General features: G+C 44.1%; 1 non-coding gene across 1 annotated transcript; it reads right to left on the minus strand.

The window, feature by feature from the left end:
- Positions 1–165: 165 nt before the first annotated feature.
- On the minus strand, positions 166–237 carry trnfM-3. Its single transcript has one exon. It is a non-coding gene; the product is annotated as a tRNA-Met (tRNA).
- Between the last annotated feature and the right edge of the window lie 7,263 nt (positions 238–7,500).

Here is a 7,500-nt window from a genome sequence, read left to right on the forward strand (position 1 = left end):
AGAATGATTCCCTCCGGACAGAAAGAGAGTCCCTTCATGTAGGAGTAGTGAGTGATATGTGGTTGGTTGTTGACCAACAGAAAAAAGACATGGGAAAAGGAAAGCACTCACTTAGTTACTTACGAATCAGAAAGATTGAGGCTGACTACGGCCTCAGATGATTAGGCGGGGACAGGATTCGAACCTGCAATCTTCAGGTCATGAGCCTGATGAGTTGACCAATTCCTCTACCCCGCTTCTTCCCTCTTGAAACTGAAAACATATAGATTAGCAAATGAGACTGCCCACACTGAACACCAACCCAATCTCGAATTAAGAAAAGTTGAACCAACTAGATGAAAAAAGCCGGAAGTAGTGCTTTCTGCGGTACGATCCGAAACTAGGCAAATTTATTCTTTTATGCAATTTGCGGGACAGATCGATCCTAAAATGCAGCAGTGATCTTATATACGCTATATGTGGCTGCTTCAAGTAACCGCATTTATAAAGCATAAGTGATAGCTTAAAGGCTTGTTGTGAGAAGAGCTTTTTTCTTTATTTTTTTTCTTATCTTAAGTCATGATAAGAATGAAAGGTAGATTCAAAGTGCCAAATCTCTAATCTCTGGTCTTAGTTACTGATCAACTGTAACCTGCATTCCTTAGCTCTAAAGCCAGTGAATGTGTAGCGGGAGCTACGGGTGTAGCGCCCGAGTGAGCGAGTCTTACTGTCTGTCTTGGGCTAATCGCTTGGACTCTTTCCCTCCCTCCCGATTGCTTCTTCTGCCGTCAACTCAGGTAGCTCAAGCAGAAGCAAGAAAGAAGAAAGCAAGGCGCACTCAATCAAAGCTGCCTTTAACAAAAACAACCTGAAAGCGGGAACTCCCATCATCAAGGGATTTGGCTCATTCAATGCCAGCAAGAAAGGCATATTCAAAAGAGACAACCGGTAGCTAGCAGTTTAAGTTTAATCCGCTTACAATGTCTCCTCTGTAAGGTCTCTCTAGACCCTCAGTCAAACCATCGTCCTCTGTAAAGTCCAATGTTTCATATATCTTCATCCTCACTTGCACCTCCTTGTCAGGCCTAGCTAGGCAAACCGGTGCACCTTCTAAGTAAGGGCGAGGGTGTACGTATCCCAGGTGGAATCAATCCCATTTGGTTGGATCAAAACTAGGGGGAATTGATCTAGGCTAATCAGTGGCAAATAGAAAGTTAGGTTCCACCCTTCATCCTAGTGATGATACTCAAGTTCTTGTGATGTCCCTATTCTCAATCCTTATACAATCTTTCACTGAATTACATAAGGTCGCTAAGGTAAGACCTTTCTTTTCCCTTTCTTTCTCGCATTGATTCTCGTCCATGGTGGATCCCTTTCTATGCGAGTCGGGCTTCTTCTCATCAATAAGTAGTGGAAGGGAATCAAAATCACCGCTCTTTTATTTATATTGACTTGGCCGGTTCCACGACAAGGACCTTTCCTTTTGGGCTTATACACACCATTAGCCCTGTTCTGCCTACCGACCAAGACTTCTCTTTCTAGCCCCTCTACGCTTATCAACGCCTGCATTCCTTCCTTTGATTGCTTCTTGTACTCCCTCTATCATATTCCTATTGTCTTTGCATCTCAGTCCCGGATCGACTAGTTGTCTTCTTTGCTATAGTTTGAATCCGTGATCGACCTGTACCTAGAAATAGTCTTTGCTGGCTTGAGTCCGCGTGATTTATCTAGATTCTTATAATAGTAGCGCCGAATCCCTACTTCTTCTTGCTAGAAAATGGGAAAAAAAGACTACTTCTTGGACTGTGGCCGACACCAGATAAGACGACTAATTAGAGATTTGCTAAGCGAACGAGCCTGAAAGCGCTTCCCCTAGCTTGATCTAAGTCTTTGACAATTGCCTTACTTATATGCTCCTCGTCCCTTGCTTTCTTATTCTTACACCGATTACTGCCGATGAAGCTTTGGACATCGATTCTATTCTCTATAACGAAAACGAAGATTCAAAGTTTCCGGACTTATACTGCGCCATCTCTGAGCCCCTCTCTTTCCAGTAAGAAAGGAGACTAGGGCTTTCATTTATACTGGACTGGATCCGACGGAGCCTGCTGATGTACAAGAAGATTAAGATCTTATCATAGAAAAGATTCTCTTCAAGCGAACCGGCCTATCCTCTGCTCTGTATAGGGCTTAGGCGGTAGTTGGAACAAAGACACATTTGATTGTGAATTCCAATGTGGCTGGCAGGCATATATCTACACAGACCAATCAATAGACAAGGGAATCAGTTCGATTTGTAGATTCCTAATCTTTCAGTCTCTTGCCAGTCGCAGCCCTTCTCTCAAAGATTTCATTTCTGCGAGGTTCTTTTTTCTATTCCAATGCTTTCATCTGCTTCTTTTATTCTCCTCCGTACCTTCAGATGTCTTGAGTGGATTAGAACCCCCTCTTTCTTTGGGCGAATCATGTGCAGGCTGCATGAACAGTTGCATTTTTATTTCACGGACTTTCTGGAAATGAGCAGGGGCATGTTGGGCTGGATTAGTTTGAGGACCTCTGTAGTAACCTTAAAAAAGAGGCAATGCTTAATCTCGACCCTTTATAAATAATCCATATGGCCTCCCAAAGGCTCCTCCGCGTGTAACTCGGACAAAACCCCAACTTAGCATTTATATTATAAAAGAACCTATGGGGAAATACCGAGCTTTGAAACTATTTGATACCAAAGACTCAGGATTATGAACTAATCTCCGGTCCTGCTTTGCCAGGAGAGCCTGATTGAAATGAAACAAGAGAACTTCCTGAAGCCGAGACCTCCAAACTTGCTAATCAATGACTCTATCTGCTCACATATTGTTTGAGGAATCTTAAAACAACTCATAATGTAGGGATAGCCTGTACCACAGCTTTGATCAGAACCTCCTTGCCTGCCTTTGACAGAGGCTACGCTCCTTCCACCCTTAAAGCTTCTTCCATACCCGATCTTGAACAATACAAAATACCTGCTTATTTGATCTCCCTATAAACTAAAAAAGTGGGAAGTCCCCGGTACTTGTCATCTTGCTCCACTGCCTTAACACCCATTCTATTCTGAATTTAGATTTGAATCGGCCTATGTTAAGTAAGGGAGGAAGTCACTATTTTAAGTGGTGTATGGTAAGAGGACTCACAGGGGGGAGCGCAGCGATCAAAGCTTTGGTTTAGGGCCCACTTGGTTTAAACGAAAAAAGAGATCTTTCTAGCGATTCAGTTTTTAGAGGGTTCCAAACCTAGCCTTCCAATATGAGAGCGAGACAAGCAAGCGTCACTTCCGTCATTGGATGTGGATGGGTTCATTGTACGTTCCTTCTTTTATCTTCTCTCTGCTCCCCTTCAAAAAAAGGAAGAAAGACTTGTTTGTTGTAAATCGCCGGTTGGGTTTACCAACCAAGAAAGACATGGGAAAAAGACCAAAGCTATCAGAAAGACTCAGATGGATAGAAAAAAGGTGGCATGATCTCAATCGAGAGTCATTTCCCTGAGTGACTCTAGAATGGAATCAACCAGATCTTCACTTATTTATGTTTTTTTCATTTAAGTAATAAAGCCTTCTTGCTACTAACCCGCACCTACTCATAAGCATCTTACCCGTGGGAACTGAACCCTCTAAAAGACCCATTCATTCAGACCTCCCACTCACTGGACTGAATGGACTTCCCGCTCGCACTGTTCTTGAAGGAGGGGGAAAGCTGGATGCTGCGGCGCTGGTTGCTTGGACCTGCATTTTGACAAGCGGGCTGATTCCCGCTTGCTTCGGAGCTTTCTCCGGAGTTGCTCCCTCGGATCAATGTCCAGCCTGAGTTGTCCCCAACTGTACTCTCACCGTCAGGTGAAACATTGTGATTAGCCGAAGAAAGATTCCCAGCTCAAAGTACCGCTGGAATGGTCAAGATCCATACATAAAGCGATGTTTTTGGTCGAAATGGAGCCAACAACCATGTGAATAGCAGTCATAACTAAGACGATTGTACTACTTGAAAGGGCCATCACAGGCGTTATGTGAGAAAGTCTCGGTAAAAGAGGAGGAGGTTGCTAAAAAAAATCACTATGTCAGTCTATTTTTCCTGGAACCATATCAGGAAACTTCTGAATTAACAAAGGAATTTTGAAACGTAGGATACATCATGTCATTGTTAAGATTGGTGGCATTGTCAGTGATGATGTCATTAGGACGCTGGCTATGATGTTGTTTTGAATGAATCTCTACCTTCTTGATCTTTATTTGCATAAGACGCGACTTCAACCAACCCATTTGGTGAAGTAGTAGATTGCCACTAGGATGAAGCATTGGAAGCTTTTGGAGTCATATTTCCGATGACATCGATATTCCACACATTGAGAACGGCCAAGGCGTTGTCATGTTATTCAGAGGAATCAAAACCTTTTTCCTTATCTGCGTAGATCTGACACTGCTGGCAGGATCGAACATACTTGATACAGTCATGTTCCATAGTAGACCATTCTTTATGGAGAAGAGTCTTTCTTTCATTTGGCCTTTCAGTTGTTCGAGATCTGATTCTATCTGATGGACCGGGGTTAATCCTATCCTTACTTTTTTTTCTGTAATATGCCTCCTACAGGTGCGGTTACCTTCCTTTTCGCGACTGTCGACCTTTGTCTCCATTTATCATGTTCACACTTGGGAATTCAAATGCATGTGGCTAGGCAGCTTTCCACCGTCCGCTATTGGGGCTTCCACCTTTCTTGACTCTTCTTTTGCTTCGCCTAGTAGGAGAAGATGTTATTGATTCTATTTGAAAACAGTATAATGCCACATCTTACTAACTTCTTCTTCCTTTTCTTCTTCATGTGCAAAAGCCCTTCCACTATATGCAAGCACTTTTATTGCTGTAGAAAGTCTAAAGTATCGCAAGTAAGGCAGCAAGAAGAAGAGGAGGCTCGGCCATTAACAGTTGCGTTAGAATTGCCTCTCCATCCGCCGCTGAAGAAAGAATCTCACCCTTCCGCTGTCCCTACTATTCGACATTTCCCGGAGGAGTCAATCAGTGAGGGAGGGAAGATTCAAGACTGAACAGCCTTCCAACTCCATTCTCTATCCTCCAAATCAATCGCTAATGTATAACCTTTGAAAAGCTTTCATTGGAACTTCCCCTTTCCCGATCAATAGGCTGTTAGGGCTTTAGCCCAAGAACCCGATGCCCATTCAATAGAAGAAGTTGTTCTACCTTCGGAACCTGGTTATGAGATTCGTTGTTCGATCTTGAAGCAAGCATTTATCGTCCAGCCGGAGGAATAGTCGTTATTTCACCATTTGAATAACCTTGAAAAAAGCCTTCCTCAGCAGAGAACAGAGAGGTACTACCTACTTTCTTCCATTTTCCTTTTCTGACTGCTGTCTTAAACCTTTCTACTTTAACACAGGCACCTAATACATCAGGGACAGAAGTTTGACCGAATCTTGCAGCACCCCAACCACCTTTGTTTGGAGGAAAGCCAGATGGGACCAATTGAGGAAGCAGATCCAATTCCAACAACTGAACAAATTGGTGTTCAAGTTCCAAGGGCTGAGCACCAAGAAGAAATAGAGCATCAACCCGAGGAAATGAATCCTAACCGGGATGGGATAGAAGGACCTCTGATTGCAGAGCCGGAAGCCAACCATGGGGAATCCGTGACACCGAGCAATGATGCTCAAATCGCTCCGCTGCAACGACTCTCATTTCAGATGAGCATTCTTCTCAAGTAGGCGAAGGTGTCCGATCTACTAGCTCTACTCCAACCAATCCGGAGACTACAAGACCTTCACCTCAATCTCCACCGGTTCCCACTGAAAGCAAAGCATTACCTAAGGTAGATCATTTATCTCTAAAAACTCCTTCCAGTTTGCCATAAACCTTCTTGGCTAACTGTTGACATCATCTTCAATCTCAGACTATTGGGATTGGAGCAAGAGTGGAATGGAAGAAAGCTGTCCTTATCTTCTCCTCCAACCGGTACCTCCTCCCGACATGAAGGAATGCCCGATAATCGGGGGCTGGTATGTCCTTTCAGTTCTGGTCTGGGGAACGCCGATCAAAGAAAGCACTCCTATACTGCCTGGTGTTGATTCGGCAATTTGCGTTGGGGAGCTTTGTCATCTCAAAGAATAAGCGGATCTTCCCTTGCATGCGGATCTGAAAGTCGTGGATCTCCTGATGGCCGGTAGCTGCTTTCTGCTCTCCTTATTAGTGCCAACCAACTCCGCTAGGTATAGGTAGGGAGTCTTCTACAAGTCGCATTACTGGTCGATGACCTTCTTTTGGAAGCAGTCGAGATGCCTGCCTTTCCTGGGGGAACCCTTCCTTGCATTCTATTATTGTATTCGCTTCAATCGCTCCTGAATCGGCGGATCAAAGATCGGAATACCAGCCTTTCACTGCTAGAGGTGGATTGGTTAAGAGGCCAAATGCTATTTGCTTGCTTCTCCTGTTCGCTCTAGTTCACCTGGTTTACAACGGTCTGTTTGCTAGGTTTTTTTTAGACAAGGGCTAAGGGCGAGTCATCCCTCTTAGCAGCTCTTTCCTAATCAATCAGCTTTTGTGCTCTCCCAAAACAGCGGAAATACTTTTAAGTAAGAATTCCACCAACTACTGATCTCATGAAAGGGAATACTTTGATTGAAACAAGACTTTCTTTCTCTTGCACCACGCCGGAACGTATGGACACTGCCGAAAGTGAAGTAAGAAGGAATCGGGGTGGCTAGCTTTCCTGCTTATGTGCTTGTTATTAAGAAGATAGAAAAGAGATAGCTATCTCCCGTAGGCTACTCTTTAGAGCGTTTCACTCGTTTAAGGAAGACTAAGACAACAGGGTTTACGAACAGGGGTTATTCCCATATATCTATTATATGGATGGATGTTACTTTTGTGCTTCATTTAGTTTTGCGTATCAGTCAAGTTTCAGGTCTGTGCCTGAGGCCTGGACCAGAAAGCTTTAATGGCGGGGGCAGAAACGGAAGCAGGTACGAATAGAAGAAGGCCCAGAATAGCCAAGCCAAAGGGGTCCAATCAGTTGCGTAATGTCCGGTATCGGGAGTCTTTTAGTAATCCACAGATTAGGAACCGAGTGGGGAAGTGAGCTCTACTCTAAACTCTAAAGGCTGCTCTGCCACCTAGGGGATAGGAAACCTATTCCTTTTAGTCCGATTCGCCTGCCTCGAAGACTGGCATTAGGCCCCTACTGATGAATGATAGGATTGATTCAAAGCAAAGGAAATGGTCCCCTCTCCGCTACGGGGGATGCTATAAGAAGATAAGCCCCTGGGGGCTAGTACTTACTATTACACAGGCTAGTAGCAAGACAACCCTCAATTACATCGACCCTTGCAACAACCAAAAAGCAGTAAGCCTTCCTTCCTACAAGGGTAGGGTTTGGATTGGAATGCTTACGGAATGGAAAAAGGGCTAGGACGAAAGGGCCAGCATGAGACATAGGGACTACGGTATATACGTAATAGCCGGACTAAGAGATTATAAAAACTAG

The sequence above is a fragment of the mitochondrial genome of Phaseolus vulgaris (assembly GCF_051622355.1).
Source record: "Phaseolus vulgaris mitochondrion, complete genome".
Lineage (NCBI taxonomy): Eukaryota > Viridiplantae > Streptophyta > Magnoliopsida > Fabales > Fabaceae > Phaseolus > Phaseolus vulgaris.